Raw genomic sequence first — 26,594 nt, forward strand, 5'->3', positions numbered from 1 at the left:
GCTGAAGTTGTTGCCAAAACAGTTCCATTCTCAAACAGTTACGATTAGATTTCCCATGAACTGTGCTTCACATAACACTCGACAGTAAACAAACCCAGGTTTTAGCGTGACACAATTTTTTTACATTCAACTGGTCACTGAATGTGTCGGCTCCTCTTGTCTGCTCCTCTCAGTCACTCAGAAATAGTGACACTACGAAGTAAGTTCTTTAGGACAGAGCAAGCGCACACATTTGACAGCAACCGATTGGTGCATCGAACACACACATTCCAGCATTTTCTGTGGTGGGCAGTGCTCCTTTTCATTAAGAAACATCAGTTCCATGTCAGTCTTACAAATATTTTCCAGGCCACTTTTATTGTACCCACCCTGTACTCCTAATCGACTGCTTCACACAAAAAGTTCTTAGTTTACTATAGCATAAATTTTCACGTAATGAAAGTTGGTTCTGATGCAAAACAACATACACTTACAGCTATAATATACACTATTTAGCCAAAACATTATAACCATTACCCACAGGGAGACTGAATGCTACGTGATGGCATTGCTGGCGCGTAATGTGGCAAGGACAGCATGTAAGTGTGAAACGTCCCCTTTCAACAATTATACATGACTGTGCTTAAACTGCCACACAATATTTTTTAGCGCAACGCAATCTGACTTTCAGAAATCCCTACAAAGGAATGGCCCTGACTAACATTAACCTGTACCTTTCACAAATCACTTACCTCACAAAAATCTTCGTTACTCAAGCTACTGCAATACAGCGAGCGCCACTACTGCCAGTTAAATAAAAGATTCAAACTACAGAAGGCACTAACTACTGATAGGCATAGTTAGCAATTGAAAGATGTTAATAGAGAACAAACAATGTATTTACCTTAACAGTCATAATATATATAGTAGTTCAAGACATCCAGTGTTACAACTTTCAAAACTCCGCCATCTCTCTCCCCACATCCACCACTGCTGGCGGCTCACCTCCAACTGCGCAACGCTACGCCCTGTTCACGTCCAGCTGCCCAACACTACAATGGCAGACAACAATGCAAACTAGCCACAGACTGCACACAGCACAGCCAGTGATTTTCATACAGAGAGTGCTATGTGGCGGCGGCGTTACCAATATAAGAACCTAAACAGCCTACTTACATAGCCCCCATGCTCCCCACAAAAAATTTTACAAATTGTTTTGGGCACTGGGCAATACATATTTGTTAAAATTTTTCATAATCGTAATTACAATAACAAAGAAATCAAATGCACACACTTATTGATACAATGTTGGTCAAAAGCTAAAATTTTCTCACAGTCCATAAAGACAGTCCTGATCATTCATTACAGTAAAACTGCTGTTTCTTTTCTCAAAGTCTGAGCAGTAAAAGACAATGCACAAGGAAGTAGTGGATTTCCATGCAGTCTTGAAGAAGTAGTGTTGTCCTTCCAACGGAAAGACAGTGCTGACTCTTGACATGCAGACAGGTAATGGGCCACAACAGAGCAAACCCACAGCAGAGTCAGTCGAAGTTTTGAAGAATATTGGTAGGTAGGTCATCACAGAGCAGACCCACTGTAGTCCTGGTAGAGAGTATGGTATTGGTGGGCCACCAGAGATGCAGACCCACTGCAGTCCTTGTAGAAATAATGATATTGGTGGGCCATCAGAGATGCAGACCCACTGTAGTCCTTGTAGAGATGGCCAGCAGCCATCTGTTGTGACTGTGCGGGTGCACAATCACCATTGAAGAGTCTTGCAGATAATATAGCAAGTCCATAACCACCACTTGTGCACTCACAAAGTTTTTGGAATTGTCCTTAGAACCAGCAATGCTGTTATCCAGTCCCTTGCTGAATTATTAACACACGTGCAAACACTAACAGTCCCTACTTCTCACATATTGTCCATATAGTATGACCAACAGAAACGTGTGCAGTGAAATGGAACTTACAAGTTACTTAATTTGATGAACTGCTGTCAATTACAATTTTATAACATAAGAATACAATAACAAAGGTACAAAATACATCATTAAAAACATAATAATACAGATAACATTTGTAGTAAAACAGGCTTTACAAAATAATAGAAATAAACATATACAACAGGGTTACAGGAATTATGAGATAAGTAGATACTTAAAAGATCAGAATAACTTTTGAAACATCAACTTTACACATGAGCATTAAAACAAAACAGAATAAATAATGTCTAAGCATATTTACAAGGTAAATAACATATTATTAATGCCAATTATATTTGAGGATAACAGTATTCCTCATCATAGTGAATGTAGCTTAGTATTAGAAGAAGAAAAAATTCTATGAAACTACACAGAGACAGGAAGAAAACAAATACGCAAGGGTACACAAACACATAGTGGGATAACACAAAAAGAAAGGACACGGTTCGTTTTCAGTGTAACATTTGGTACTGCAGTCCAACCCAAAACTTCATTCCATAGATATTTTGTCTTATTTCGATATTTGCTCCAGCCAAAAAAATCCTATCCAAGCATGCTTTCTGTATTTTTCTCGTATAACCTCTCAGTGCATTTCTTCAAATTCATCGCAACTCATTCTCTTATAGGCTACCCCCTCTTAAGCTAACTTAAATCTACTGAGCTCAGATGCTAAACTAAGGGACGAGGCAATGCAGCAGCACAAAACAATTAACACGAACAGCAATGACAAAAAAATTCAAATTGCAAAGTAAGCAACAATATTACAACTAATGTAAGGCAATGAGCAGCAAACAAAAAAAAAAAAATCAGTAGTAAACTGGCTTAGCAGAGTAACACAAAGTCAAATTCAGTAACACTATGCTTGGCAAACAGCAGCAGCAAATGAAATAACTTATATCTAAACATGACATAGCTCAAGCAGAAAAAAACATTACACTAAAGACAACAATGCAGACAAGGGTAATGTATATTCACATCTTAATGTCTATGTAATTAAAGTGGTGCACCACAAATTATGCTACAAAAGAAATTACCAAGTACTTGAAAAGAAAATTCTGTATGCAATTCCTATGAAATGGTTTTGCGCTCCTTCGTTTTTTTTAAGTACATCATTCAGTTATTTTTTACTGGATCTGTAGGCATAAAATATTTACATTAGTACATCTATAAAATTTTATTTTAACCAATGCTGCAGTGGAGCTAGGAACTAGATATTAAACAAAATAGGCAAAGCAAGGCGTGAAACGTCATTCACTGGGCAAATGTCGTCTCCAAATGCAAAAGAATCTCTCAACTAGAAAGACAATAGATGTAAAATGTTTCTCATCATTTCATTATACATTTCAGTAAATATCATAAATTAAGAGCTCCACAGTGTTATCATGTTTTCAAGTTTGAGGGTGTCGTATTTACGATGCTTTCTACAAAGGAATGTCAATAGCGAGGATAATGGCTTCCCTTTTTTTTCTGCCTGCGCCTCTGAAAAGGCACACACTAATGTCTTTTTCTCCAGCCGTCTGACACAGCTGGGTGCCCACGACGCATTACGTGCAGGTGGTCACTTAACTTTCTTACGGAAATATTTAGAACAGCAGTTTCTGCTACAGTGACAGTCTCATATAAAAATATTTCACAGGTCAAGAATTTGCGTTACAAATCTGTAGAAACAAAATCCTATTGATATAACAGTGTCCAAAAAATTTTCGTCGGCATTGTAATACATTCACGCATTTACATACACTTCATAGCTCTTAAAGTACGATTCTTTGTTTCCAACAACCTTTTTCACAAACCAGAGTCCCTAAACACTACTCATTATTCCTTCCCTTATTCGTCGACACTTCTTCAATATTTCATCATAACAGATACATAGCATAATCAAATAACTCATATAGCATCAGCTTATTGATCATAAACATACTGCAACAGCATAATACACATCGTCATCGTAAAAATAACATCATAACACCTCAGTCAAATCTCAAAATCGTCGTAGCTTACTGCAATAATTTCAAAACCTAAAGAAAATTCTCTGCTCATTTCAGTAGTGTCATCTACCTCAAACGTACTTTAAAAATCATGATCTCATACCAAATACATCATTCAAAGCTCTCATAGTATCACAATGGTTCTGAAAAATATGAAGGGTTCACACAGTACAGACAAAATACAATTTCATAAATGTGAAGTTATCCAACTGTGTAATTGCGTAAACATGTGTCACTGATGTAGTAAAAATGTTTATCTCTCAGTTAAATGATCAGATAGCTATGTAATTTATGTGTTAGAGGAATATGGTACCGATGTGTAAAGTTGTATAAGCAAATACCATATTAGCTAGGGCTCCTTGTGCTTGCCAAACACATAATACACAAAGTAAGCGTGTACACCACTGAGGATTAATGCAATTATACCCTCAGGTGTTACAGATTACAAGAATGGAATGAAATGTGTTACGGAAAACCTTTGTATCATTGTACTTCAAATATCTTTAAAAATAAATTATTTAAGTACAAAATTAGTCACTCAAATACGTGTCCTGTAGCGCTAAATGTGCGTCTTGCTGTAAGATAATCTCTGTGGAAGTGTCGTAGTTATTGTCCTCTGAAAGCTAAGTTCTGCAGAAGTCAATGTACTTACCTCATGATAAACAAAAGTGAAATGCTTTGCTTATAGATATCTTAGTTATTACACTTATTGTTGTGATGAAGAAATTACTGTGCTGCAATGTATTGTTGTGCTACAGAAAAGGCTGTCTCATTGTAGCTATACCACAAAAGTTACTACTAAAACATGTTTTACTTTCCAGAATAATACAGAAAAACTGTGCAGATATGAAACAGAAACACCACAAAAGCAACATCGTAAATTGTCACTCATTAGTAGCGTCGTGATAAAATCGTGTAGCTGTCACATAAACTAACCACTGTCTCATCTGGTATCTCACAGAAAGTACCTTAAATCCAGAATGTATTTTCAAGTAAACCAAAATGTTGCATTAGAATCTCATTAGCAGTACCAGTATATGTTCTAAGTATGTGAGGCTTATAGTCGTTACGTAATCGTGCAACTAACAAGCAAGAATGTACACACACAATAACACTGTGTCGTCTGTTCGCAATAACAATGCATTCGTAATTTCTGTTTAAATAAGTTCTCTTGGTTCTTGACTGGATATTTAACTTCAAACATTGTTGCATGGTAACAGTTTCTAAAGCATAATAGTAACGTGAAGTGAAACTTTTTATGGCAAAGACAAAGTTAAAAAGCAGATTATCTTTCAATAAACGGTTTTACATGTGAAATGTGGTGTAAACCTTTACTCTTCCTAGTACGCAGAGTTTCAACTGGAACGGAGTTATCATGCGGTATACGTCGGTGAGGAGTGCTAAAATTTTTCTCAAGGTTAGCGTCTATGTTATTTTTCTCTGAGCCAGCCGGCGCACGCGGATGCCTGTGGTGCGAGTCATTGTCTGTTCCTTTGTTGGCGCGAGTCGTTATTGGGATTTGGAGGTCTAACTTCTACAAATTCACCTTGCCGAGAGGGTCCTGCCCTGTTTAAATCCCGCCAGTTCTGATGCAGTTCAGGTCTGTCGTTACGATCATATCATCTGTTGTCATGTTGGTAGATTCCATAGTTTCTTTCTTGTCGGTCACGTGGTGGAGAATTTCTCCCTGAGTCGTAACTGCGCGCTGGACCGTTGCGTCTTAAGTTATTCTGTCTCCCTTGATAATAATTATTTTGGTTCCCATATTGTCTGTTTCTCTGATTGTCTCTGTGATAGTCATTACTGCAGAGAGGTGATCTTTCCCTGTAATTATTACTACTCTGCCAACGGTTGTCATATGGGTGGTGTCTGTTTTGGTCACGATTTACGTTGTAAGAATAGTCTTGTCGTGTCCATTTATTATTTCTGTCATCGCGGAATTGTGACGGATGTGACCTGTAATTGTTGTACTCCTGTTTTCGCGTTCCGCGATTGTCAGTGTCAATTTCCAGTTCTTGTAACAGTCCCTGAAAAGCTTCAATGTCGTCTTTGCAACGTCCTGCTAAAATAATATGTCGTAAATGTTCAGGCAGTTTGATTAAGCAAATGCGGATGAGTTCTGAGGGGCTGTATGGGTTTGAAAGATACTGATTCTTATGCAACATGTCTTCAAAATATTTCATAATACTGGAAAATTCAGATTGTTCGAACCGTTTCATCATTATGATGCTATTTTTTACTCGGTCTTGTGTAACTTGAGACCAATACGCTGAGAGGAAGGCATGTTAAAATTCTCCTTCACTGTGACAATCGTGAATGACCGATCGCATTCTTACAGCTGGTTCATTCTCCAAGTAGCCACACACAAATTCTAACCTGTGCTCCAATGACCAGTTGGGAGGAAAACAATGAGAAAATTGATGAAGCCATGCTTGTGGATGAATGTCGTTGTCAGAATTCTTAAATGTTTTGAATTTACGTGTAGTAATGAACAGCTTATAGTCGAAATCATCGTGTCGGCGAGTCGCACATCGCACATTGTTACTTCGTTTCAGCGGTTCCATCTCAAAATCCAATGCGCCTTGCCAATTTCTTTCATAATTTCCGAAGTGTCCTGTGTTCTTATTTTGTGGTTGTTCCGTATTTCTATGTCCCTCTTCCCGTACTGGAGCGCGAGTGTCCTCTGAAATATGTAATTCTTGTATTACCTGCGTCAACTGATCTTGTACTTCCCAGATTTCTCTTTTGTACTGTGTATTGATTTGATTTTGATTTTGTTTGAATTTTCTAATTTGTTCATACTCTTCTGTGTCAGTGAAGGCTACAGGTCTTGTGTCATTCAGATCATCATCTACCTTTGTAGATAAGTTAGTGACCTGATCCGAAAGTTCGGCTACTTTCTCCGATAGTGAACACATTTCCTCAGTATGTTTTTCTGAACCAAGTTTCAGAGTGTCCATTTGTGTTGAAATGGAATCTACTGTGTCCTTTAAGTTTTCCTGAGTTTTTGCATGTTGCGTAACCGAATCGGTAGATGCAACTGAGTCAATTTTAGCCCACAAGGTCTCATGATTTTCATGAACAATGGTTTGCAGTTCTTTTATGGCTGCTTCGTGATTCTGTAATGCATTTTCATGCCGCAAAAAAATAGCCTGAATTTGCACACAAATTTGTGTTTTTACGTCATTACAGACTTTTTGACATTTCGATTCAATGTTATGTAACTCAGTAGTTAAATCTTCACGTGTTTGTTCAAGAGTGGTGTCTAACTTCCTAAGATTTTGTTCCATTGTGTCTAACTGTTGCTGTGTTTGTTTCTGGTGTTGTTCCATCGTGTCTAACTTTTGAAGCCTTTGTCCCATTTGTCTCTGATTTTGTTCCATTTGTTGCATTAATTGCAATAATAATGTATTAGTGTCTGGAATATGTTTCTCTATGCTTTTTGGCAGTGAATTTTCACCGGAAACATTCACATTTTGACAAGCAGAAAATGTGTCTTGACTCATTTGAGAAAACGGTGAGGACCCAAAACCTAAGTCTACAGTATTTGCAATAATGTGTTCTGTCATTTCGGATTCCTGAGGCGAGCTGTTGCCGACCGATCGATCGATAATGCTTCCTTGTTCACTACCTGTTTCACTGCCTACACCATTATTTGCCGCCCGCTCCATTTCCCTATGCACAATTACCAAATTACTACTTCGAATGTTTGTTAATTCACTACACAGTGGTGCTGATAAGCTACGCTCGTCGTCACTATTATTTCTCAGTTTACTTTGAAGCCTAGTGTTACGTTTTTCACACGCCATTATTGTCACAATATTTCACACGATAACACAGAAAAGCATAATTTAAAGAGCAAAAATAAGAGAACACATTAACATAGCACTGAAAATAATGTGTAGTTAATTGCAAGCGCAGCTGCGAAATACTTGGTGCAAATCTACATGCATGCCACAACTGTTTAACTGTACAACAATGAAAGACTGCAACTACAAAGGAGATTCTCTCTACAATTACACACTAGCAATAAACAATAGCTACACTAATTACACAAACTACAAGAAAAAATCAGAAGATTCCAGTGAGGTAACCTGGCAGGGTCGCCATATGAAACGTCCCCTTTCAACAATTATACATGACTGTGCTTAAACAGACACACAATATTTTTTAGTGCAACGTAATCTGACTTTCAGAAATCCCTACAAAGGAATGGCCCTGACTAACATTAACCTGTACATTTCACAAATCACTTACCTCACAAAAATCTTCGTTACTCAAGCTACTGCAATACAGCGAGCACCACTACTGCCAGCTAAATAAAAGATTCAAACTACAGAAGGCACTAACTACTGATAGGCATAGTTAGCAATTGAAAGATGTTAATAGAGAACAAACAACGTATTTACCTTAACAGTCATAATACATATAGTAGTTCATGACATCCAGTGTTGCAAATTTCAAAACTCCGCCATCTCTCTCCCCACATCCACCACTGTTGGCGGCTCACCTCCAACTGCACAACGCTACACGCTGTTCACGTATAGCTGCCCAACACTACAATGGCAGACAACAATGCAAACTAGCTACAGACTGCACACAGCACAGCCAGGGATTTTCATACAGAGAGCACTACGTGGCAGCGGCGTTACCAATATAAGAACCTAAACAGCCCACTTACAAGTGGAGCAAAGACGAATCGGGATCCAGTCTACTGGTGATATGGGCTGCAAATGGGGAAATCCACCGACATAAGCCACTCTGATAAAGAGCAGACTTTCATAGCATGGCGTGTGCAAATGAGCATCTCGGAAACGGTGGAGCTGATCGACTGTTGGTGAGCTGCTGTAGTGAGCATGTATGGGATGTGGTTGAAGGTCGGTGAAACCACGATGAGACGATACGCTGTTGGACCTCCACGCATCGTCACATTACTGGAAGTCAGCTTGCCCGCACTCTACAACAAGGTAGTCGGCGATCTGTGGCAGATCAGGTGACAGTGAAATGTTGGTGCAGACACAAGTGTTTCCGAAAATATCGTTCAGTGCAGGTTACGGAACATCGCAATAGACGACCCATACAAATCCTCACGTTGAAAGGTGGCTACACTGAGCCACAGCGCCAGAGATCGCGCCAGAGAGTATTGTTCCGCCGCCTCCACTGGCAGTGATTATTGAGACGTAGCGGCAAGCAGTTCTTGCCGAGAAGTTGTGGTGGACACTGCTTGTCGTGAAGTTGGAGTGGATATGTGGTAGTAGGGAGTGTTTGTTTCATGTTTTATGCAGTTATTTGATGGGAGAGATAGCAGATGTTATTCTAATGGAGATATTGTAATGATCAGAGTGCATTTCGTCAATATATATGAAGGTAATAAAACGCTATGTTCTTTTATTATTTGTGTGTCGCTAATAATGCATCATTACAGATTCAGTCAACAAAGCATCTGGCTTGTGTTCTTGTATTAGAGTGTAATTCTGCTTTCCTTACGCAATTATAGTATTTCTAATTTTCTTTTATCACGTCAGTATAATTGGTATTTAAAAATTCTTGTCTTGTTGAAGAAGAACCGTGCCAGATGTGCGTTGAGTCATACTACCACACACAGAACAGCTACACTTGTGCTTTGTTGGCTTCGTAGATTTTATAGTTGCTGGGGACTTAATTAATTAACTGTGTTAACGAAAATTTTCATTTCATTCTTTGTTGTTGTTCCATGCAGTCAGATTGCATACAAAAACTAGTCAGGGCCAGCCGTTTACGAGACTTGCGTAATCGGACTAACAGCTACCAAAAATATTTGCATAATAGAAATTTAAATTAAGCCCCCATGCACATGGCGACCCTGCCAGGATCGTCCCTTGGAATTCTTCTGATTGTAAAAATAGTAGACAGTAGTATTGTAGTAGTAATTTGTAGTTTAGTAATTGTAGTCTATTTTGCATGTGTAGATTTGGTAATTGGCATTCTTCTAATGGTATTTTTCAAAATTTAATTTTTATTGCCTTGTATACGCGTTTGACATTTTGGTGCAATTATTTCAATTGTTCGATTAATTGTGTTTGAGGGAAATATTTCGTGTGAATGGTATTGTTGAAGATGAGGAGTCATTGTGTGTAATTTTCGTACAGTGACGAATTTTTTATGTTTTGTAAATGATTATGCGATCGATGAAAAAGGCGAAAATGATGAATAGTGAGAATGACGAAATTGTTGACATGGCGAACTCGCCAACACAGGACAACAGTATGATGAATAATGAAGTGGAAAACAATGTAATAAGTCGGGAAAATAGTCCGGAACCATTTCAAAATTTTTCTCAATCAGAAGATTCACAGAGTACGAGATTAACGATAGAAGATTCTGAAATAGTATCGAACACAGATAGCTTTATGGCTATTCAGAAGGAAGTTAGTTTTGTGGGAAATGTTAGGTGCGAAAAGAATTTCGAGCAACTTAACACGGAGCAGTTGATGAGTGCAATATTAAATTTGGGATCTCGGTTAGAATCACAAATAGGAACAATTAAAACTGAGATAGGCACAATTAAAACTGATATGGGAACAATGGGATCACAGTTACGATCTGAATTAAAAACAGATAGGGGAACAATGGAAACTCGGTTAGACTCACTGGGATCACAGATGGGAACTTTGGCAACACGATTAGAAACTGATATGGAAACAATGGAAACACGGTTACACTCACGAATAGGGACATGTTTCAAAAACATGAAAGATGAATTAAAAAAAGAAATTAGAGAAGAAGTACAACCGATTTTGAATGCTCACAATAATAGATTAGTTGCAGTAGAGATTAGACAAAGGAAACAGGATAGAGAATAGGAAGAAAGAGATCGCGTGATAGTACAGAAATTTTCAGAGTTAAATTTACAACGTGCAAAAGATAAGGAAGAAATATTTGAGAGAATCGAGGAATCCGTACCAAATGACAGATTAAATAACCTAACACAACAGTATGAACAGTTAACTACTAAATGTGTTAATACTGAAACCCGAGTCACGACACTTACGGAAGACGTAAATAAACAGAAAGAACAAATAGGTGATTTATCGGAAAGAGTTGAGGAGATTTCAGATAAACTGACAAGTCTTAGTTTAAATGGGGACAAAGATTCAGATGTCACAGCACCATTGCCATTTGCAGAAACAGAAGAGTATCAGAACATAAATAAACATGTTGAAAATCAGGGAAAATTTAATGAACGTGTTAAAAGGGAAGTTGAGGCATTACGAAAGCAAGTCAAACAAATTGTAGGCGAAATCGTAGGTAAAGACAGTAGAAGAAATTTAGAATCACAGATACCAGAGGGGTTTGAAGAAAATAATTTGTTTCATTTACGGAATGCAACAAGAGAGCGCCAGGCGCGCGAACTTGACAATAATCGACATTGGGACTGGGACAGACGCGGTAGGTCTTTGTCGCCACGAGGCGAAAACTTTGACTATAAACATTTTTTGACTGTTCGGAAATTTAAGATCTTCCGCAATTCTAAGAATGACATACATCCATGTCCATGGTTAGATCAATTTATCTACGCACTTCCACCAAATTGGCCACTAAGTCACAAACTGGAATTTATGTGTGGATATTTAGAAAACGAACCGGCGACGCGGATGCGCGCACTCATTAGAGATTGTAATAATCTGAATGATTTTTATCATGCATTTTTATCGGCATATTGGTCCGAAAACACACAAGACAGAGTCAAACATAGTCTGATTATGCAGCGTAATTTTAAACAGTCTGAGTTCCGCACGCCGGCAGAATACTTTGAAGACATGATTCGAAAGAATCAGTTCCATTCCAACCCTTACAGCCCGACTGAATTAATTCGCATTTGTTTAACTAAGCTGCCACAATCCATAAGACAAATTGCTTTAGCTGGAAGATGTAAAGACGACATTGAGACTTTTAAGACTTTGTTGCAAGAACTTGAGTATGACAACGACGATGGGACTTCCTGTAATTTTTTCAGTAACAGTAATTACAGTAGATTTTCAGAGAAAAGGGATAGTGATCGGAACGGGCGTTATATGGGTAATGTTGAGAATGACAGACGTAACAGACAGGACAATAGATACCAGTCCTATGACAATAACAGACGTTCTAACAGAAATTACACAGGCAATTATAATAACGGTAATTCGTACCGGAATGATCAATCATACGGAAACAGTAATCGGTATTATCAAGACAGAAATTATTCAAACAGTAATAGAAATTCTTACTACAGAAATAATCAGGGTAGTAGATACAACAATAATTTCAGAAGTGACAGTCGAAATTCCACAAGAAGTAGCTATGCAGACAGACAGGAAAACAGAAATTTTAATAACAGACACAACCAAGAATTTGCATCTAACAGACAGGAGGGACCTAATTGGCATCCTCCACGTGACAGAACTTCAGAGAGACAAGTGCGAATCGTAGAAATGGATCCGCGAAATGACGCGAATAATCAAAGACGTGACGCAAACAATCGACAATGACTAGCAGCTTCGGCTTCTGGCAGCAATATAGACGGTTCAGAAAGTAATGACACTACGGCTTTACACTACGTACGCCTGGAAGACATGAGAGACATTTTGTTAGACGAAAAGGAAAATAATATAGACGCATTTTTACATCCTGTTATTGAAGTATGTGTGGGTAAGAATAAGTTCACTGCAGTTTTAGATTCTGGGAGCCCATTGAACGTCATTAGTGAATCAGTTTTTCGTATATGTGAAAGGACTATTGCCTGTCCTGTGTTACCTATTTCTAAAACTACAATTCGAGGAGCGATTTCTGGAAAAGGTGTAGAAGTTAAACAACAGACCAACCTAAATTTCAATAGTCAAGGATACGAATTTTCTGCTAATTTTATTATTGTTCCTTTACTCAGTACACAAATTATATTAGGTATGGAGTTTCTTAACGCACATAAGGCAATTTTGAACTTTAAAGAAGGAAGTGTGAATTTGACTGTTGCCGGAATGCCGAAATGTTTGAAATTTTTCGAGTGTTTAACAAGATCTGAGTCAGATACAAAATGTTTAAGGTTTCTTACTTCTGATGTTTTCGTTGAGCATTATGACGACAATGTGTTTATTCATGACAATGACAATAGATACAGAGACGCGATGGATGATATAATTAATAGCGAAGAACTAATTAATGAAAAGGTTAAGAAAGCTGAAGTGCCAGATGACGTTGCAAGAGAAGAGCTGCACCAAATTTTACTTCACATGCTACAGTGTTTAGTCATCACACGGGAACTATACAAGGCTTACAATATTTATTTAAAGTAAAAGAACACACACCATTTCGCGGGAAAACGTACGCTATTCCTTTGGCTTACAGAGACAAGGTTAAGAATGAACTTCAGTACATGTTAGATCAGGGCATTATTGAGCCTGCAGTCACTCCTTATACTAGCCCATTACACGTTGTTCTTAAAAAGGATGGGTCAATTCGTTTGGTTCTGGATTCCAGACAGATAAATAATATCATTATTCCTGAAACTGACCGTCCACAAAATTTAGATGAACTTCTTCAACATTTCCATGGAATTAAAGTTTTATCCACGATTGATATGCGCGCAAGTTTTTGGCAAATAGAACTCCACCCTGATTGTAGAAAATATACTGCCTTTTTAGCCTTTGGTAACTGTTACCAGTTTCGGAAATTACCGTTTGGACTTACTGTATCTTCAGCAGCATTCATTCGTAGCTTACATGAAATTTTACCTGTTTATCTTCGTGACAACATTACTTCATATGTTGACGATATTCTTATTGCTAAACATTCTTGGAGTGAGCACAACAAAATTTTGGATTCATTGTTACGTATTTTTGCAAGAGTTGGCATTACAGTGAACTTAGAAAAATCTGAATTTGGTCGTTCTCAGGTGAAATTTCTCGGTCACATTATTTCTACAGAAGGTATTCTTCCTGATCCAGAAAAATTAGACTCTATTCGTAATTATGCTGTTCCTACTACAAAACGTGATGTTCGTAGTTTCCTTGGTGTCTGTAATTTTCTTAGACGCTTTATTAGATTGGACAATTTGGCCACACCTCGTTTATGTGAACTATCCGGAAAGAATTCTAATTGGTGTTGGGATGAGGAAGCTCAGTCAGAATTTGAACAACTTCGTGATGCTTTAGTTGCTGCTCCACTTCTTTCACATCCGGATTTATCTAAAGATTTTTGTTTGGCGACGGACTCATCATACAAAGGCCTAGGGGCACACTTATTTCAAGAGATAGAAGAAGACGGCGTTGTAGTCCAGAAAACTATTGCATTTGGAAGTCGTTTTCTCTCTAAATCAGAAAAGAATTATTCGATAACGGAACTTGAAGCTTTGGCGGTTGTTTGGGCTTTTACAAAATTTTGGACATTTTTGTTTGGCAGACATACTAAGGTTTACACCGATCATCGAGCTCTGGAATTTCTTATGTCAACAAAATTAACTCACGGCAGATTGTCACGATGGGTGTTGTACCTACAGGAATTTGATTTTACTATTGTTTACATACAGGGTTCTTCAAATATTGTTGCTGATGATTTATCAAGTGCACCTATGGGTTTGAAACAAAGTGCTGAAGAGGACTGCAAGGAAAACAATTATTGTTTGATGTATATTCTAGGTGTTGCGTTTGAGAACTTTATTTCGTCTTCGCTCCAGGACATCGCTAAGGAGCAAAATAAGGATCCAATCTGGAAGGACATTAAGGAGAAGTGGAGGAGAAAGGAAAGCGTAGCGATTAGACAGCATTATTTAGTTCGCAATGACATTCTTTTTAAACGAAAATCGGTCGACAACTCTGTTTGGTTAGTTTGTATTCCTGATGAGTGGGTTAATAAGCTGATTTGGTATACGCATTTGAGTTATGCACACTTTGGTCCCAGAAAATGTTTTCATAAATTACGAGAAAATTGCTACTTCAATAATATGGAAAAACGTATTCGATTTGTTCTTGCCAAATGCAAATTATGTCAAAAGGCTAAGCCGCCAACAATTTCTCACAGAGCACCGTTGTTTTCTATCATTCCAGCGAAATTAAAGGACATGGCTGTAGTTGATTTGTTCGGTCCAGTGGTTCGATCTACTAATGGTTTTGCGTACATTTTCGTAGCAGTGGAGTTGACATCAAAATATGTGTGTTTTACACCGTTACGCAAAGCAACATCTCGTTCAGTATCTAATGCTTTCATCAAACATTTTCTTAAAGAAGTGGGTCATGTTGATAAGGTTATATCAGATAATGGATCACAGTTTCGTTCTAAAATTTGGCTTCGTACTCTACAGCGTCGTAAAATTAAACCAATTTTCATTTCACTTTTTCACCCCCAATCTAACGCTTCAGAGAGATGGATGAAGTAAATCAATAAATTGTGTCGTCTTTATTGTCATCAGAATCACAGAACGTGGGATCAGTATCTTCATATTTTTCAAAACATTCTGAATGAACTTCCTAATGACTCAACTTCTTTACCGCCTATACTGATATTAAAAAACAAAGCACCGACAAATCGCATTTCTGAAATCGTTCCTTTTTCCGCCTACACAGAAACTGCGGCATTCTCAAGTTGTGAACCTGGCTTTGCAAAATATTGCATCGGCGGCTGCTAGAAGAGAGAAATCAGCTAAGCGTCCTGGTCGTTTAAAAATCTTATCAGTTGGTCAAAAGGTGTTAATTAAGTCCCATCGTTTGTCTCACAAAGGAAAAGGCTTGTGTCGGAAATTTTTTCTGCTTTATAACGGTCCATATAGAATTCGCAAAATTGTTCATGATAACACAGTCGAAGTAGAAACTCTTAAATCTCGACGCTCTAAGGGAATACATCATATATCAAACGTTAAAATTTTTGTGGAATGATATACTTTTGAAAAATTTTTGTAGAATGACATATTTGTGAGAAACTAACAGCTACATGTAAACATGCAGAGAGTACAAGGATACCGCACTGTGTTTGGGCGGCGGCATATACTCAAAGCAACAGTCAAGTCTGCGCGCCGCACAAGGCAGTCGTTGACCGCAAACAATTGCTTTCTACGTCACGCGCCTACAGCTGATTGAGCGCTCAGTGCGAATGCACTGACAGCCATAAACAAATACACAGTCTAATTTCTCCGACTAAATTCAGTATAAAGCTATAGTGACTTGATGAATTATGTTATTAACGTTCAGTATTTTTCAGGATACGGTTGTATAAAATATTTAAAGAACTTCAGGTAAATTCTGTGTGTCTCCGACGTTAAGATGACTTGCTATCGAGAAATTTTCAGGAAGAATGTAATTTCCAAGAAGAAACTAATAAACTAAAAAAGGTAACTATTAATTGAGTTTATTTTTCAGGTAACATATTTCCACTTAGGTACGTACTTTAGACGTAATTTGCTGCTCGCGATTACGTGATTCATACTTTGTGCTAATTTCATGTTCTATGATTTTACTTGTGAAGCGACGTGCTTGCGTACGTTAACTGATTTTGACAATGATTATTAATGAACTGGGTTGTAACTTGTGTATATTATGCATCGCTTGGCTGCACTGCTTTTTCACTGATGTCATTTTTTTTATTATGTGCCTGCTGTGCTTATTTATTTAAATTATAATTGTCACCTGATTAATTGTGCTGATGTGGTTAGGTATGTAAGTTATACTTTGTGATTTATCTGCTTGCGCCTTCATGTTTATTTATTATGATTACATATGAACATTTATTTGCGTATGCTGATATGATGTTAATGACCTGTTTATTACGTAAGGTATATGTTTACTGCTATGCGTATGGATTGCATATTTATACATTTCTGTTTGTTGTCATAACTACTCTTTAATTTGGTATATAGCAATGCTGATGTACAGTGTACGAACATAGAGTTTGGGTTACGCTGTGGTATGGGTTACAGATTGTTCGCTTGGCGAAGCCCCGTTGTAGAAATTGTGCTGCATCCACTTGTTGACATTCTGTTCACTACTGGTATATTTACTCGCTATTGCTTGTTTTGCTTACGCTCAGTGCTTTATATTTTAACATAAGAAAATGAACTGCAGTAATTCGACGAGCGACTTTAGTACAAGAAACGTCATAGAAGTCACATGAGCTGGAGGTTTTATGGAAGCTGTATAAATTTATGCTAATAGGAAGGAAGCTAACGACATGACATACCAAAACTAGGTTTAGACCATTGACAGTTATTACACTGCATTTTTGTGAGCAACTGAAATAGGAAGTGACACTTGACACAAGAAATACTCCACATGTTTGCTTCTGTTTGCCATAATTCTTGAAGTGGTGTACACACTGTGAAATATTATGATCATTTACACTCCGTAATCGTACTTAATTACTGAGAGTTATTCGAACTAAGTCTGTTAGAGGTCATGTATGAATTTCTTTGTTTATAATTCATAATGAGTAGAAGATTTTGGCTCAGATGGATTACACAGAGGTTGTGTGTTGACAGTGTGTCTTCGGATTGTATGGGATGATGAGGTTTGCATTAGGATTTTATGCGTACTTGTTCGAGGAGACTGACTAGAGGAAAGAGTTGTTATGGAAGTGAAATGATATTGGCGATAAGGTTTATATGTATCGACGTATTGAAGAGATATTATTGAGGTATTGAGATTGTGTGAAGTTGATGATTGTTGGAGTTTTGGTGGATAAGAGGTAAAGTGAGTGAGGTGCATATTTTTTTTTTGTTTGTTGTTCTATATGGAACAAGGAGGATGAAGATAGCAGACTAGAACACTAAAGTGGAAGGAAGATTGTCTACACACACTTTGTTAAATCACTAAGCAGTACATATTTTTTTTTTGAAGAGAGGAAGTATTTGCATATCTTGGCACAAGACAGTTGTTCAGCAACCGTACATTTTTATTTGGCTTGGCAAACATTGGTCTTGACATGATGACTATGACGTTGACTTAACTATTATTGACTGTTATACATTGCTGCTACTACCACTTGATACACATGATGAACATCAAACCTTTGACAGAATTGCATTTACACAGTAACACTATTCAATTACACAGTAGTACTTAATGTGGATGAAAGATGAGTGAGTGTGTTTTGTGTGTTTTCCTTTCCTAATTCTACCCACCTATTTCCTAAATATTACTTTATTTGTTTGTAGTCGCTTGCACTGACACCCATAAATATTATAGGTTTACTGATGTTTGTGTATTTGTAATAGTTAATATGACAATTATCTGACATCATTTGTGTATTTGTTATGATTTGTATGTTTAGTGTAAAAGCATTTGTATGTGTATTCAAACTATTGTTCATGCTTGAACTGTCTGAGTAGTGATAGTGAATATTATGAACTGTTACCTGCACTTTTCAACATGATGTGTGACACTTAGAAATGTTTAATTTCTGCTGATGAACTGTGTGATCAGTGATAGTAAATATTATGGACTGTTACTTGTACTTTTTCTACATGATTGGTGCCACTAGGACATGTTTAATTTCTGCTGATGAACAGTGTGATCAGTGATAGTGAATATTATGGACTGTTACTTGTACTTTTTCTACATGATTGGTGCCAATAGGACATGTTTACTTTCTGTTTATAAACTCTGATGAACAGTGTGATTAGTGATAGTGAATATTATGGACTGCTGTCTGCACCTACTCAACATTGCTGGATGCCATTGATGGACTGCTTCTACTGAAATGATGTCACCTGATGGTGTCTACACCTACTCAACATTGCTGGGTGCCACTGATGGACTGCTTCTACTGAAATGATGTCACCTGTTGGAGTCTGCACCTACTCCACAATGCTGGGTGCCATTGATGGACTGCTTGTACTGAAATGATGTCACCTGATGGTGTCTGCACCTACTCAACATTGCTGGGTGCCACTGATGGACTGCTTCTACTGAAATGAAGTCACCTGTTGGAGTCTGCACCTGTTCCACAATGCTGGGTGCCACTGACGGACTGCTTTTACTGAAATGATGTCACCTGATGGTGTCTGCACCTACTCAACATTGCTGGGTGCCACTGATGGACTGCTTCTACTGAAATGATGTCACCTGATGGTGTCTGCACCTACTCAACATTGCTGGGTGCCACTGATGGACTGCTTCTACTGAAATGAAGTCACCTGTTGGAGTCTGCACCTGTTCCACAATGCTGGGTGCCACTGAAGGACTGCTTTTACTGAAATGATGTCACCTGATGGTGTCTGCACCTACTCAACATTGCTGGGTGCCACTGATGGACTGCTTCTACTGAAATGATGTCACCTGATGCTGTCTGCACCTGTTCCACAATGCTGGGTGCCACTGATGGACTGCTTCTACTGAAATGATGTCACCTGATGCTGTCTGCACCTGTTCCACAATGCTGGGTGCCACTGATGGACTGCTTCTACTGAAATGATGTCACCTGATGCTGTCTGCACCTGTTCCACAATGCTGGGTGCCACTGATGGACTGCTTCTACTGAAATGATGTCACCTGATGCTGTCTGCACCTACTCCACAATGCTGGGTGCCACTGATGGACTGCTTCTACTGAAATGATGTCACCTGATGGTGTCTGCACCTACTCGACATTGCTGGGTGCCACTGATGGACTGCTTCTACTGAAATGATGTCACCTGATGGTGTCTGCACCTACTCGACATTGCTGGGTGCCACTGATGGACTGCTTCTACTGAGATGATGTCACTTGTTGCTGTAGCACCTATTCAACATTGCTGGGTGCTACTGCTGGAACTGTCAACTACTTGTTTCTTGAACTATGGAAAGGATTTATGTGAATATTTGTATAAACTGATTTTTTGTGTATTACTGTTTGTGAAAAGTTATGAGACTCTTACCTGTACATATTCATCATTGCTAACGCTATCGATTGAATTGTTTAACCACATGATATTTGTGTAAACTATTATGTAAAGTCATATGTATGAAAAAATTTGTATTCCTTACTGTATTTTATATATTACGCTATTGTAAGGTCAGTGCAAAGCCAAAATTTTATCTAGTTATATGATATTTACGTATTAATATTATCTTTTATTTTTGTCTGTAATTTTTTTTGACGAATTTGGTGGTATTTTCACCACCAATGCTGGCAAAAATACCATCAAATTCTAGCCCGTGGAGGAGGGGCATATGAAAGGTGGCTACACTGAGCCACAGCGCCAGAGATCGCGCCAGAGAGTATTGTTCCGCCGCCTCCACTGGCAGTGATTATTGAGACGTAGCGGCAAGCAGTTCTTGCCGAGAAGTTGTGGTGGACACTGCTTGTCGTGAAGTCGGAGTGGATATGTGGTAGTAGGGAGTGTTTGTTCCATGTTTTATGTAGTTATTTGATGGGAGAGATAGCAGATGTTATTCTAATGGAGATATTGTAATGATCAGAGTGCATTTCGTCAATATATATGAAGGTAATAAAACGCTATGTTCTTTTATTATTTGTGTATCGCATATAATGCATCATTACAGGTTCAGTCAACAAAGCATCTGGCTTGTGTTCTTGTATTAGAGTGTAATTCTGCTTTCCTTACGCAATTATAGTATTTCTAATTTTCTTTTATCACGTCAGTATAATTGGTATTTAAAAATTCTTGTCTTGTTGAAGAAGAACCGTGCCAGATGTGCGTTGAGTCATACTACCACACACAGAACAGCTACACTTGTGCTTTGTTGGCTTCGTAGATTTTATAGTTGCTGGGGACTTAATTAATTAACTGTGTTAACGAAAATTTTCATTTCATTCTTTGTTGTTGTTCCATGCAGTCAGATTGCGTACAAAAACTAGTCAGGGCCAGCCGTTTACGAGACTTGCGTAATCGGACTAACATCTACCAAAAATATTTGCATAATAGAAATTTAAATTAAGCCCCCATGCAACGTTGACCGAACGATGTCGTCAGTTACGATCACAGTGGGCACGGGGTCATCGAAATATGGCCGTGCATCAGTGGGAACATCTGGCATGGTTAAATGAGACATGTCATCTTGTAGAATAGGGTGTACTGCCTGTGTTCCGCGTCTTCCCAACACGATATTTCGACGTCGTAACTCGGTGTCTTCATCAGGTGTTCCCTGAGACTGGTTGACGAGCTGACCTTGTCCCATATTTACGCCTGGGCGGTGCGTGGCTCTCCCTATGCGGCATATGGAGAGTATATAGATGAAACATGTTTATTGTTACACCAGATCGATGGCCATGTCAGAATACCCCGTCTGGAGAAATGTTGCTGTAAACGTGGAGAGAGTCATGGATTCAGGATGGTGGCGATATACACTGGTGTTTCCATGGCGCCTGAAGGCAACGGGTATATAATATCTGTATTGTTACGGAACAAAAGTGGCGATTCCACCCACTTCACCACGCCAAGTACACATGTGACGTTAGTGGAACTTTGCTGTTCTCTTGGAGGTATATGAGTCATCGTCTGGTAATTGGCAGACGCTTGAAAAAAGACATCAGCTACCTCGCGTTGTGTGTTTACGTAGTTATGTGAAGCAGCGTTAAGTGAAGGATACAGAAATACCCTATAACCCCCTCCCCCTAGGTAGTACCCCCGTGCGGACTGTGAAGACAAGATTACACTAATCACAGGACCCCAGAGGCATTTAAATAGCCATTGTTCTGCGCACCACGCTTAGGTAAAACAGAGAAATCTTAAAATGTGATACAATTGGAGTACCCTCTGCCGCGACCTTCAGACAGTTTGCGGAGTATGGATGCAGATGTAATAATGTTCACTCCATTACAGTCACAGACAATGGAGCGTGACTTTCTTATTCTGTGGCATAGAGAGCCTCTCTCAGAACAAAACTAGCTAATCACATTGCCAAATACCTAGCTGAGTGCCCAAAATGTAATTTCACGATTGTGGTCTAACAAGTGAATTACAAACAGAGGAATGCGTTAAAGATAAAGTAGTCCACGATTAGCTTGAAGGAAATATAATTATTGCCTCCTACTTACAAATCCGTCGGAAAACAGGAAATATGTTACCAATCTTGTCTGAAATGTGAAAAAAAATAAAATAAAAAGCTCGCAGAGGACTGCTCTAAACTATCTGTATTGGTATTTGCTATTGATCTGTTCGTCGAAAGATGTGCTCTTGTAACAACTGGCACCGTATATGTGTGAAGATATTGAGCACAGGAATATTATTAATGCTAGAACTTCCAATTAATCTGCGTTTTATTCGATTTAGTGTCGGGAGTGAGTACTGACACGGTCTGTGCCAGTACTCACTTGTGCACTGTTTTGGCCTGTACATTGTCACTTCTGAGTGTAACGTAATACAAGGTTTATTTACTTATAGCTTCTCTATGTATTTCATTATGCTTGTGTTTTTCGTGTAGATATATCGCCGTAATAGGACACATATCTCCGTAAAAACAATTTTTGTACAACTACGAACTGTTGCTAAAGTCGTATGGACTATCTGTTTAATTAAGTTGTCTGGGGATGGCTTTAAAGACCGAAAGCCGGTTCACAACGAAGTATAACTTAAGTATTATTGTGGAACATCAGTGCTGTGTGTTTCAGTTTTAATAAGTCTATGTTCCTCAAATTGCCGACGGAATATTCTATAGATTATAAAATTATACTCTGTACAAAGTTCTATCGCCTTGGCTTCCCGTTTCATTCCTTTGCCACTTCCCCGTCCCCTCTCCCCCCACCCTACAGTCTGTATTCTCCAGTTACTTTTGCTTGCCGTCCTTTTCATAATATCGAATCTGAGTTCCCCACCAAAATTAAATTTTTGTCTCCCTGAATTATCTGAACAGTTTCTTTTACCTCATCATACGTTCTTTCAATCTCTGCATTATCTGGAGAGCTAATCGGAATACAAACATGCGTTAGTGTATAAGAACGCAGTGTATAAGAACGCAGAGTCTTGCAGAGGTAACATTGAATAAAATGTTCTCGGTTTTGCACCCGCGTCAAGTGATTAAATTTACACGAGCTTTTGGTCAAGCACTCCGTGACCATTGTCAAGTGGTACGCTCTTTACATACACTAGCTGCTGGCTGTGACGGCACTGATGTTCGCGGCATCGCCAAATATGGCCATATGTTGACTCGGCCTTTGATGTGTCCGATTCACCGATAACACCCTAAATACAGACGCTGGCCTGCAGCTCAGCAGAGTGTGGTATCCAGCAATAGCGCAATTGAAACGGGTACATGGAGAGCCGAGTCAAGGTATGCTCATATATGGCTATGCGCGAGCACCAGTGACCACCAAGCCGGTAGTTACATGTAAGGGGCGTCGCAGCAGCCCACTGGCAGTCATATCACTTGACAATGGCCAAGGAGTGCTTGCCTGAAAGCTCGTGTAATATTAATCACTTTATGCGGCTAGAAACCAGAGAACTTTTTGTACCTACAGGGTGTCCATGAAGTTCCTTTACAACTTCAAAATACACTCCTGGAAATGGAAAAAAGAACACATTGACACCGGTGTGTCAGACCCACCATACTTGCTCCGGACACTGCGAGAGGGCTGTACAAGCAATGATCACACGCACGGCACAGCGGACACACCAGGAACCGCGGTGTTGGCCGTCGAATGGCGCTAGCTGCGCAGCATTTGTGCACCGCCGCCGTCAGTGTCAGCCAGCTTGCCGTGGCATACGGAGCTCCATCGCAGTCTTTAACACTGGTAGCATGCCGCGACAGCGTGGACGTGAACCGTATGTGCAGTTGACGGACTTTGAGCGAGGGCGTATAGTGGGCATGCGGGAGGCCGGGTGGACGTACCGCCGAATTGCTCAACACGTGGGGCGTAAGGTCTCCACAGTACATCGATGTTGTCGCCAGTGGTCGGCGGAAGGTGCACGTGCCCGTCGACCTGGGACCGGACCGCAGCGACGCACGGATGCACGCCAAGACCGTAGGATCCTACGCAGTGCCGTAGGGGACCGCACCGCCACTTCCCAGCAAATTAGGGACACTGTTGCTCCTGGGGTATCGGCGAGGACCATTCGCAACCGTCTCCATGAAGCTGGGCTACGGTCCCGCACACCGTTAGGCCGTCTTCCGCTCACGCCCCAACATCGTGCAGCCCGCCTCCAGTGGTGTCGCGACAGGCGTGAATGGAGGGACGAATGGAGACGTGTCGCCTTCAGCGATGAGAGTCGCTTCTGCCTTGGTGCCAATGATGGTCGTATGCGTGTTTGGCGCCGTGCAGGTGAGCGCCACAATCAGGACTGCATACGACCGAGGCACACAGGGCCAACACCCGGCATCATGGTGTGGGGAGCGATCTCCTACACTGGCCGTACACCACTGGTGATCGTCGAGGGGACACTGAATAGCGCACGGTACATCCAAACCGTCATCGAACCCATCGTTCTACCATTCCTAGACCGGCAAGGGAACTTGCTGTTCCAACAGGACAATGCACGTCCGCATGTATCCCGTGCCACCCAACGTGCTCTAGAAGGTGTAAGTCAACTACCCTGGCCAGCAAGATCTCCGGATCTGTCCCCCATTGAGCATGTTTGGGACTGGATGAAGCGTCGTCTCACGCGGTCTGCACGTCCAGCACGAACGCTCGTCCAACTGAGGCGCCAGGTGGAAATGGCATGGCAAGCCGTTCCACAGGACTACATCCAGCATCTCTACGATCGTCTCCATGGGAGAATAGCAGCCTGCATTGCTGCGAAAGGTGGATATACACTGTACTAGTGCCGACATTGTGCATGCTCTGTTGCCTGTGTCTATGTGCCTGTGGTTCTGTCAGTGTGATCATGTGATGTATCTGACCCCAGGAATGTGTCAATAAAGTTTCCCCTTCCTGGGACAATGAATTCACGGTGTTCTTATTTCAATTTCCAGGAGTGTATTATTACAACGGCAGTTGTTGAAATATTTTAACAAAATTTCTTTTATTGTAATCACTGTTTACTGAAGTTTTTATATATATTTAAGTTTTGTGTTTCAGATACTCTGTTGATGGAAGGAACTGAAACTCTATAAAATGGCAACTCCTCAAGAGAAAGCACAATGTGTGTCCTGGTTTATTGAGACAAAATCGGATGTTCAGACTCAATGAAACTTCAGAACGAAGTATGGAAGAGATCCATCATCGCACCCTTCAGTCCGTGCATGGCACAAAAAATTTATGGAGACCGGGACAGTGTTGGATAAAGGCAGGAACGGGCGAACAAGAACATCCGAGGAAAACATCCATCGCGTTTTAAACGTCTTCACTAGTTCACCTACGAAGTCCATCCGCAGTGCTGCCAGACAGTTGCAACTACCACCTTCAACTGTGCGTAAGGTCCTCCACAAGAACTTACGGTTGTACGCTTACAAAGTGCAATTGTTACAGACACTTGAGCCAAATGACAAGCCAACACGGACAGAGTTTGCACTCAACATGCTGGAACGCCTTTCGGAGGATGAAGCATTCCTCAAGCGAGTTTGTTTCAGTGACGAGGCAACTTTTCATGTTTATGGGACATTAAACAGACACAGTGTGAGAACCTGGGGGTCTAAACACGCCCATGTGACTAGGGAGCTTCACCGGTATAGTACAAAAGTGAATGTGTGGTGTGGAACCACGCGCAACCGAATAATTGGTCCATTTTTCTTCAACGAATCAACAATTACTGCAGATGTTTACCTCGATTTTCTGACCGAATATGTAGCACCACAAGTGATTGACTTACAACCAACTATCGTTCTTCAGCAAGATGGTGCACCAACACATTGGGGACTGAATGTTCGTCGGTTTCTCAATGAAACATTTCCAGGCAGATGGATTGGGAGGGATGGGCCAGTTCCTTGGCCACCGCGTTCGTCAGATATCACTCCCTTGGACTTTTTTTAAGGGGGTACGTAAAAGATATCATGTAACAAACTGACTCGAAGCAAAGGACTCGTAATACCATTACCACCATTGATGACGCTATGCTACAGCGAACACGGCAAGAAATCGAGTACCGTCTTGATGTGCTTCGTGCAAGTAAAGGCGCCCATATAGAGGTCTATTAAACACTGTCAAAAAAACTTTTATAAACACTGATTACAATAAAAGAAATGTTGTTAAAATATTCCAACACCTGCCATTGTAATAAAATTTTGAAGTTGTAAAGGGACTTTACTCGTTATCAGGAGAAAGAAAACTGGTGTTCTACGGATCGGAGTGTGGAATGTCAGATCCCTTAATCGGGCAGGTAGGTCAGAAAATTTAAAAAGGTAAATGGATAGGTTACAGTTAGATATAGTGGGAATTAGTGAAGTTCGGTGGCAGGAGGAACAGGACTTTCGGTCAGGTGAATACACGGTTATAAATACGAAATCAATTAGGGGTAATGCAGTAGTAGGTTTGATAATGAATAAAAAAATAGGAGTACGGGTAAGCTACCATAAACAGCATAGTGAACGCATTATTGTGGCCAAGATAGACACGAAGCCCACGCCTACTACAGTAGTACAAGTTTATATGCCAACTAGCTCTGCAGAGGATGAAGAAATTGATGAAATGTATGATGAGATAAGAGAAATTATTCAGGTAGTGAAGGGAGACGAAAATTTAATACTGATGGGTGACTGGAATTCGAGAGTAGGAAAAGGGAGAGAAGGAAACATACACTCCTGGAAATTGAAATAAGAACACCGTGAATT

General features: G+C 39.8%; 1 long non-coding RNA gene across 1 annotated transcript in view; it reads left to right on the top strand.

The window, feature by feature from the left end:
- LOC126191461 (uncharacterized) overlaps positions 1-25,901 on the top strand; it is a 309,282-nt gene extending 283,381 nt beyond the window's left edge. The window contains exon 3 of the long non-coding RNA XR_007538349.1: positions 24,907-25,901. This is a non-coding gene — a long non-coding RNA (uncharacterized LOC126191461). The remainder of the gene's footprint in view (positions 1-24,906) is intronic.
- Positions 25,902-26,594: the final 693 nt, after the last annotated feature.

The sequence above is a fragment of the Schistocerca cancellata genome, chromosome 6, assembly GCF_023864275.1.
Source record: "Schistocerca cancellata isolate TAMUIC-IGC-003103 chromosome 6, iqSchCanc2.1, whole genome shotgun sequence".
NCBI classification, from domain to species: domain Eukaryota; kingdom Metazoa; phylum Arthropoda; class Insecta; order Orthoptera; family Acrididae; genus Schistocerca; species Schistocerca cancellata.